This window comes from Leptonychotes weddellii, chromosome X (assembly GCF_054177405.1).
Source record: "Leptonychotes weddellii isolate Sample4059 chromosome X, ASM5417740v2, whole genome shotgun sequence".
Taxonomy (NCBI): domain Eukaryota; kingdom Metazoa; phylum Chordata; class Mammalia; order Carnivora; family Phocidae; genus Leptonychotes; species Leptonychotes weddellii.
In genome coordinates this window covers 34277220-34286067 of record NC_138385.1, presented here as the reverse complement: position 1 = coordinate 34286067, position 8848 = coordinate 34277220, and the positions used below count along the sequence as shown (strand labels likewise).

At 42.5% G+C, this 8848-nt stretch overlaps 1 long non-coding RNA gene across 1 annotated transcript in view; it reads left to right on the top strand.

Moving 5' to 3' along the window:
* The window catches only part of LOC115938504 (uncharacterized), a 63766-nt gene that overhangs the window by 13198 nt on the left and 41720 nt on the right, over positions 1-8848 (top strand). The window contains exons 5-7 of the long non-coding RNA XR_014141232.1: positions 814-2769; positions 2922-3054; positions 4506-7391. This is a non-coding gene — a long non-coding RNA (uncharacterized LOC115938504). The remainder of the gene's footprint in view (positions 1-813; positions 2770-2921; positions 3055-4505; positions 7392-8848) is intronic.

Below are 8848 nucleotides of genomic sequence, written 5' to 3'. Positions count from 1 at the left end.
CCCCCCCACTTGCCCCCCACCCCCACCACTTGTCCCCCGCCCCCACTTGTCCCCTGTCCCTCACCCCGGCCCCCCCAACACGCCGCCCTCAGTCTCCACCCACCTGCTGCCCCGCCCTTTCCCTTCCCCCCTCAGACCCTCTTAAAGGCCCTCTGACTGGCTTGCCCCACCCCCGTACACCTCCCACCAAACCTCACCTCTAAAGCTGGGGCCAGATAGGGTGCCAGCTAACCACGCCTACCAACTAAGCCCAAAGAGCGCACCTCTCCCTCCGAGGACTCGGCCCTCGGGGGGGGGGGGGGAAAAGGAAGTCTTGGGATCAACCCTCGAGGCTTTTACTCTAGGACTGTTCCAACTTCCAGAGACAGTGGGGGTGGGAGGGAATTTGTGAGAAAGGTTCCTCCCAAAGTCCAGGACCTAAAAGAACCCGCTACATTGCTGAAAGTCGTTGACGGCGGGAAACAACAAGAGTGGTTAGAAAAGACTTAGAATCGAGAACGTGAAGTATTCATAATCGAGTACAGGAAGTTCCACCCCCCTCCATAATGGTTTGTCCCACGCCAGGGGGCCCTTGTGTCCTAGAGATGGAATGTTCTAGAACCCTCCTTGGCTTTCCATACCCCTCGGAGGAAGAGGGTGGAGCCTGGGAACAGCTTCGTCGCCCATTGGCTCAGCACTGAACATTATAGTCACCCTAAACCGTCTTAAATTCTGGCCATTTCATCCCGAAACCATGTCTCGAATCTGTCCACCTTCACACCCCAGCCACCGTAGTCCAGCTCCCCCTACCTGTATATCTTCTTACCACTGCAGCCCTCTGATATCTGGTCTGTCTCCTGCCTACCCTGACGTCAGAGGGATCTGAGCATGTCAGTTTAAACCTCCAACGGCTTTCTGAAGCCTACTGGAAAAACCAGACAGACTTAAGGTTTAATCCTACTTTGCCACTTACTAGATGACCTTCTGCTATAATTGAATCTTAGTTTCTACCTATGGGCTTACCGTGAGTACTGAGTAACAAAGTGCATGTAAAGTTGATGTAATGTTTTCTATGATTGCATTTTTGTAAAATATACAAATTGTGTTGTGTGTGTATGTGTATGTTTCTATGATCTTGAAGAAGGGAGTGGGGGGGTATACACTAGACTCTTAACATTGGTTATCTCTGGGAAGTGGAACTGGAGAGGAGGTTTGGAAAAAGTTTTTATCTTTTTAAAATACATCTTTCTATGATTGCATTTGTTACAAAAACATATATTTCTATATGTATGCATGCATTGAAAATCTGAAGAGTCATGTACCAAAATGTTAACAGTGGTTATTTTGGGGTGGTAGGCATATAGTACTAAAAAAACTTTATATTTTTCTCTATTATAGAAATTATTTATAATAATCATGTGTTTTAAAAATTTTTTAAACTATTTTTTGATAACTTATCATTGTAAATAATTTTTAAATATCTATAAGGTGAATGCATCTCTATAATCTTGCCCTTCCCCAACCTAAAAGATGACTCCTATTGATAATTTGATATATATCCTTCTAGTCTTTTAATATAGGCCATAGTAAATACAGTTGACCCTTGAACAACACAGGATTTGAACTATGGAGGTCCATGTATATGTGGATTTTTTTTTTTTAAAGATTTTATTTATTTATTTGAGAGAGAGAATGAGACAGAGAGAGAGAGCACGAGATGGGGGAGGGTCAGAGGGAGAAGCAGACTCCCTGCCGAGCAGGGAGCCCGATGCGGTACTCGATCCAGGGACTCCAGGATCATGACCTGAGCCGAAGGCAGTCGCTTAACCAACTGAGCCACCCAGGCGCCCCTATATGTGGATTTTTAAAATAAATTCAGTACAGTACTATAAATGTATTTTCTCTTCCTTATGATTTTCTTAATTAAAGAAAACATTTTCTTTTCTCCAGCTTACTTCATTATTGTAAGAATACAGTATGTAATACATATGACCTTCAGATATATGTTAGTTGACTATTTTACTGTTAAGGCTTCTGGTCAGTAGTAGGCTATTATCAATTAAGTTTTGGGGAAGTCAAAAGTTATAGGCAGATTTTCAGCTGTGTGGAGGTCGGAACCCCTAACCCCTGAGTTGTTCAAGGGTCAGCTGCAGTTGGCAGGTTCTCAAACAAAGCATCCTCTCACTTGTCTTCCAGCCTTTGCCCAGGCTGCTCCATGAGTGCCCCATGTCCCTGGGCTCCTCCTGTTCTCCCTGCTCCCATTCTCTTCATCCACCTAACTCCTGTTCAGTTTCTCTTCCCCTTTCACAACAGCACTCAAATATTTCTTTCTCTTATAAGTATTTCTTGGTCCTCCAAATGCCACCCCAAGCTAGGCAGAATTGTGCTACCTTTCTGTGTCCCCATGATACCGTATGCATACCACTTGCAGTGCCTTTCAAGACCAGGTCTGGGTCTTAATTATTTTTATGTTTTCAGCATCTGGCGTAGTGGTAAGCACCCAATAAATTAATTGTTGAGTGTATTGAAAGAATTCATTACATCAGTAAGGTACAAACAGATACCTTTAAAGAGAGTCCTAATTTCTTGCTTCTCTGAAATGTCTTTTTCTCCACACAGACTGATTTTCTGCCACCTCACAGCTTCTTGTGGTAGGGACCTCTCTTTAGCATTTGAAACTAACCAGTATTTGACAGATACAGAGTTTGTAAAAAATACCCTGGAAGATTCAGGAATGAAGCTTCTGTGTGAAGGATTAAAACAGCCAAACTGTATCTTACAGACATTGAGGTAACTGATAGCAGGAGAATTTGTTGTCTGTGTTTGTATCATTTTTGGTCAATTTCTGTTTGTATGGGGGGGGGAGGGCAAAACATGCACAAGATAATGAGGTCATTCTCTGAAGGTTGTACCGACACCTTATCTCTCCTGCTTCTTGTGAGGCACGGGCAGTTGTTCCAGTACCAGTCGGTGGCTCACTGATCTGGAATTCAGTGAAACCAAATTGGAAGCTTCAGCTTTGAAATTGCTTTGTGAAGGCTTAAAAGATCCAAATTGCAAGTAACAGAAGCTCAAGTAAGTTGTAACTATTAGTTTCCTTGCTGCAAGAAACAAAATTTAAATATGCAACTCAAGATGGATGTTGTGTGATCAAAACACATTTTGAAGAATCATGGAGAGGAAGAATAAAAGTGACAGTCTCTCAAATTGTTCCTGTGCAACAAGTTTAGGAAAAGAATTTTCTTTGTGGGTGACAACAACATCAATGACTATAATAATAACCCATACTTTTTGAACAATCACTTTGTGCTGAGCATTGTGCTGACTGCTTTGTATCTGTGATTTCCTTTAATTGTAAAACAGCTCTGAGAGGTTTCAGATTATTATCTCTGTTTTAGCAGATGAGGAAATAGGGACCCAAGGTCATAAGACCAAATAACATGGCGAAGGCACAATTCAGAACCCACATGTATCTGACTTCAAAGTCCATGGTAATGATTTTAATAAAAAAGTTTATCGCATATGTATTAGGGTTGTCCAGAGAAACAGAACAAATAAGATGTATATAAATATACAGTTGACCCTTGAACGGCACGGGGGTTGGGGCGCCAACCCCACCCCCCACAGTCGGAAATCCACGTATAACTTTTGACCCTCCAAAAGCTTAACTACTAATAGCCTGCTGTTGACTGGAAGCCTTACTGATAACATGAACAGTTGACTGACACATATTCTGTATATGATATGTACTATATACCGTATTCTTGTAAGAAAGTAAGCTGGAGAAAAGAAAATATTACTAAGAAAATCATAAGGAAGAGAAAATACATTTATACTACTGTATGGTATTTATAAAAAAAATTCGTGTTTAAGTGAACCCATGCAGTTCAAACCTGTGTTGTTCAGGGGTCAACTGTATAGAGATTTATTTTAAGGAATTGGCTCATGTGGATTAGGGTGGCTGTCAAGTTCAATATTTGCAAGGTAGGCCAACAGGCTGGAGACACAGGGAAAAGCTCATGTTGCAGTTCAAGTCCAAAGGCATTCTGCTTGTGAGAATTCTCTCTTCTTCCCCGGGAGGTCAGTCTATTTCTATAAAACATTTCAACTGATTAGGCAAGGCCCACCCAAATTATGGAGGGTAAATTACTTTACCCAAAGTCCCTGATTGAAATGTTAATCTCATTTAAAAAATACCTTCCCAGATACATCTAGAATAATTTTTGACCAAATATCTGGATATATGACTTAGCCAATGTGACACAATTAACCATCACAATATATATGTGGGTTTATTTATTTTTTTTAAAGTAGACTTCACACTGAGCTCCAGTGGAGCTCAGTGCAGGGTTTGAACTCATGACCCTGGGATCAAGACCTGAGCTGAGATCAAGAGTCGGACGCTTAACCGACTGAGCCACCCAGGCGCCCCTATACGTGGGGTTTTTAAAAGTAAAAGCTCTTTAACATTAAAGCTTTCTTTCTTTTTTTTTTTTTTTTAAAGATTTTATTTATTTATTTGACAGAGAAAGACACAGCGAGAGAGGGAACACAAATGGGGAGTGGGAGAGGGAGAAGCAGACTCCCCACCGAGCAGGGAGCCCGATGCGGGACTCGATCCCGGGACTCCAGGATCATGACCTGAGCCGAAGGCAGTCGCTTAACCAACTGAGCCACCCAGGCGCCCAACATTAAAGCTTTCTAAAATTCACTTTGAAACTCCTTTTTTCCCCCCAAATGCCTCTTTTTAAAATTTCTAAATTGGGGAGATATAGACGTGTGTACTTATGAGCCCTCTTCAAGGCTAAGGTTGGAGCCTGGTAACTCAAGAGAAAATTGAGGACTCAAAGATTGTAGTATATATCATAGAAATTCTTGAAAGTGATGGAAGAAAAAGTTGATGGGATTCAAGAAATTAGACTACTCAATATGGAGAAACAAAGATTAAGAAGACAGGAAGGTCGGTAAAAACCACTCTTTGTCCCAAAGAAGAAATATTACATGGATGATGACGGTGGACTGGATTTCTAAGGATGGAAAATTAATAAATAATGAACTTTTTAGATCTTTTGACTATAAAGCTTATTAAAGATATTATGCCATTTCCCCCATGGGATTTGAAAGAAGCTATGAGATAGAATTCTAAATTCATGCAGGGAGTTAAAATGAGATTAGGTCATCTTGATATTTCCTCCCAACACTTTTTTGGAGGGGCAGTCAACACTTACTGAGTTGCCACTGGGGGACACAGTGTTGTGGGAGCAAAGTACGATTCTCCCCTGGAGGCTTTGACATTATCAAGGTTGGCAGTCTTGTATAGATGGGCCTTTATTTTCTTTGCTCATGAGGTACTGTGGATAGGGGGTGAGTAGGACAATAAAGCAGCCAGTTCTGTCTCTGTTCATCTCTCTTTCTCTCCAGGTTGTGTGCTAGCTTTCTCCCAGAAAGCTCAGAGGTTGTTTGCAAGGATCTTGCCTCTGTTCTTATTTGCAATCCAAACCTCACTGAGCTGGACCTGAGTGAAAAATCCCCTGGGGGACACAGGGGTGAAGTATCTTTGTGAAGGTCTCAGACATTCCAATGGTAAAGTGGAGAAGCTAGAGTAAGTTTCTTAGAACTGTCTGGCATCATCTTAGGACTATTGAACTTGGCAAATGCCTGCTTATGTGCCAGGATCTGTGCTTGGGCTTGGCAGAAGTTGTTTCACCCAATTGATTCCTTCCAATAAGCATATAAAATGGATTTTTAATCCCCATTGTACAGATGAGGAAACTGAAGATCACAGGGAACGTGACTTGTCCAAGGTCACACAACTCAAAAGTGGTATAGTCAGGATGTGACTCCAAAATCTGTTTCCACATCTCCTGCTCTTTCCAGTATACAGCCATCTTGCCTGTTTACAGGAATGACACTACTTAAATATTAAGAATATTTACAATGCACCCAACACAGCCCTAGATGTGGGTAGAGTTATCAGAAGGACAAGTGACAAGGCTGCCCTTTAGGACACACAGATATGAACCAATTGGAGAACAACACAATTCAATGTGTAATGAAGTGCCCAACACTGTGGAATCATTTAGAAATGCCAGATGAGCCCAGGGAAAGGTAGGAGGTCACTGTGGGCTAGAGACCTCAGGAAGTGGCTTTGTGAAGGAGGTGTGCCAGGAGCTGGAACTTGAAGGGAGGCTAGGAAAACATTCTCAGAAAGCTAAGAGACAGCAGTGGCTGATTTTACTTCTCCTTTTCTTGGTAGCTTGAGTAGCTAACAGATGCTAGCTGTATGGAGCTCTCTTCTTTCTTGCAAGTGAGTCAGCCTTTAAAAGAGCTGTTTGTGTTTGCCAATGCCCTGGGGGACACAGGAGTACCGCATCTCTGTGAAGGTCTGCAGCATGCAAAGGGTATTCTCAAGACTCTTGTGTAAGTGCTTATCCTTGTTCTCACGGGCCTTGGCACTTGAGATTCAGTGGGACTCCATGGTTAACGGCCACCTTGGTATCCCCATTCCTCCAGGCTTTCTGAATGTTCCCTTTCTGCAGCTTGTCGTGAGTCCCTTGCCCAAGTCCTGAGCTCCACCCAGAGCCTGACAAGGCTGCTTCTAATTAATAACAAAATTGAAGACTTGGGACTGAAATTGCTGTGCAAAGGATTAAAACAGCCTGACTGTCAGTTAAAGGATCTGGCATAAGTATCATGGACTATAGCCACAGGCAGAGTTTCCTGATGTTTCAGCAACTCTTAAAATTAAATGAGTATTTTTTGGCCTGGTGATCGAATCTCCAAGGAAGCAATAAATGAAGAACCAAATAATTTAGGGAGTATAAATGTTCCCCTCTCCACAATCTCTGCTTGGCCCTGGCCCAAGGGATTTTTTTTTCACACGATACTCTGAGTTTCTAATGTGTTTTTCTAGTGGGCCAACAGAATTCCTAAAGTAACTCAGTGCAGATGAAATGATGCCAGCCTTCTCTACCTTACTTCCTGGCAGATTGTGGACCTGCTGCCTGACTGGAGAGTGTTGTCAGGATTTGTGCAGTGCACTCTACACCAATGAGTACCTAAGAGACCTTGACCTCAGTGATAATGCCTTAGGGGACGAGGGTATGTAGGTGCTGTGTGAAGGGCTGAAACACCCCTCTTGCAAACCGCAGACCTTGTGGCAAGTGCACAGTGACTCTTTGCTCACTGGGCTCTTGTTCCAGACTCTATATGAGATGGAGGGTCATTGTGGAACTTTCTTGAATCCCCAATTCCCCATAGGTTAGCAGAATGTCATCTCACAGATGCGTGCCATGGAGCTCTTGCCTCTGTCCTCAACAGAAATGAGAACCTAACATCGCTAGACCTAAGTGGAAACGACCTCAAGGATTTTGGAGTGCAAATGCTGTATGAGGCACTGATTCAGCCGATGTGTAAGCTACAGACATTCTAGTAACTTACTATGGCGGGGGAGGTGGGAGGGAGGGGGTCAAGATAGACATGTGGGGTTCGATCATAGCCCATTGCAGTGAGGAAAGAAGAAAAACTGAGGGCAAGCCATGCCTAGGCAAAATATCAAAGTAAGTGAAATGACCAGTAGGCCTCCTCCTTGGACACAGGGACAGGGCTAGAGGCAGCGAACAGGCAGCACTGGATCTCATTGCTAAGAGAAGCAGCATGGAAGAAGAGTACCAGATCTGGATTCTGTTAGGTCTGGCTTCAATACTGGGTTTAGCATCACTAGCTACATAACCATGCTTACTTAACCTCCCTGAACTTTAGTATCCGTGTCTGTAAAATGGAGCTAATGCTAGTACCTGACTATCTGGTGTTAACAGGGGGATTGAATGAAGTGAAACTTCAGTTATAAATGTACCTAGTACAACCTTTGGCAAATAGGTGGTGCTCCATGAATGTTAGATTCTTTCCCTTTTCTCTTCTCGTACTTGCCAGGGGCATTAATATTTACATTTGAGAGTCTTCAGGACTCAAGGAAATGAAGCTGTAATGATGCAATTACAGGAAGTGGAGGTCTTGACCCTTTGTGGTCAATGTCCATCTGCCAGCTCAGCAGGCTGGCATGACACACGAAGTCGCTCTTAATTAGGATACAGCTATGCTGTGTTGGCAGCTAACCAGTGACCAAATGGCCATTCATTTCTGGCATTCAGAACTGGAACACATAATGGAAAATAAAGGCCGAGTGCAAAAATTCCACATTTCAAAGCCAATTTGACGGATTGAAGTGTAAATGAAAACAACACAAAAGCCTGATTACAAGTCTGGCTGAAAGAGAAGCTGGTTCTCTACTAGCAAAGTGAAGTGTGTTAGTTTCAAAGGCTTGAAAGTGTGGTGATTACTGCCCAGAAAGAGAGAATCATTCACGACATGATGAGCCTCAGAGATTTAGGGACCTCCACTCCGTGGTGTCTTTCTCAAAAGAGGTAACTGCAGTCTAGACTGTCAACAGGTTGGAATAAGCTTAATGATCAATCCCAATGTCTCTTCCAATACTGAGTAATTTAATGTGGTAGCGCTCTATAGTGTGTATGCTTCAGCAAAGGTCTTAAGTGACAGCGAGGAGAAATTATTTTGTGATGGCATGCCATATTTGCTTTTTATTGTAAATTATTACATTGTTTCCTGTATCTCTTGCTCTTTGCCTTTTAACCAATGTGCTTCCATTGTGTTTTCAGGACAACCTTCAAACCCTTATAACTTGTCAGTCGACAAGTTGATAACAGTGTGCAATAATAGCTCAGAATACAAAATAAAGGACACACACACACAGAATAGACACCATTCACTGACCTCAAATCAATTTTGATTGTTAGGGTATATGTAAGACAAACTGCAATTAATAGAAATATATACTTACCCAAGTAAGGTG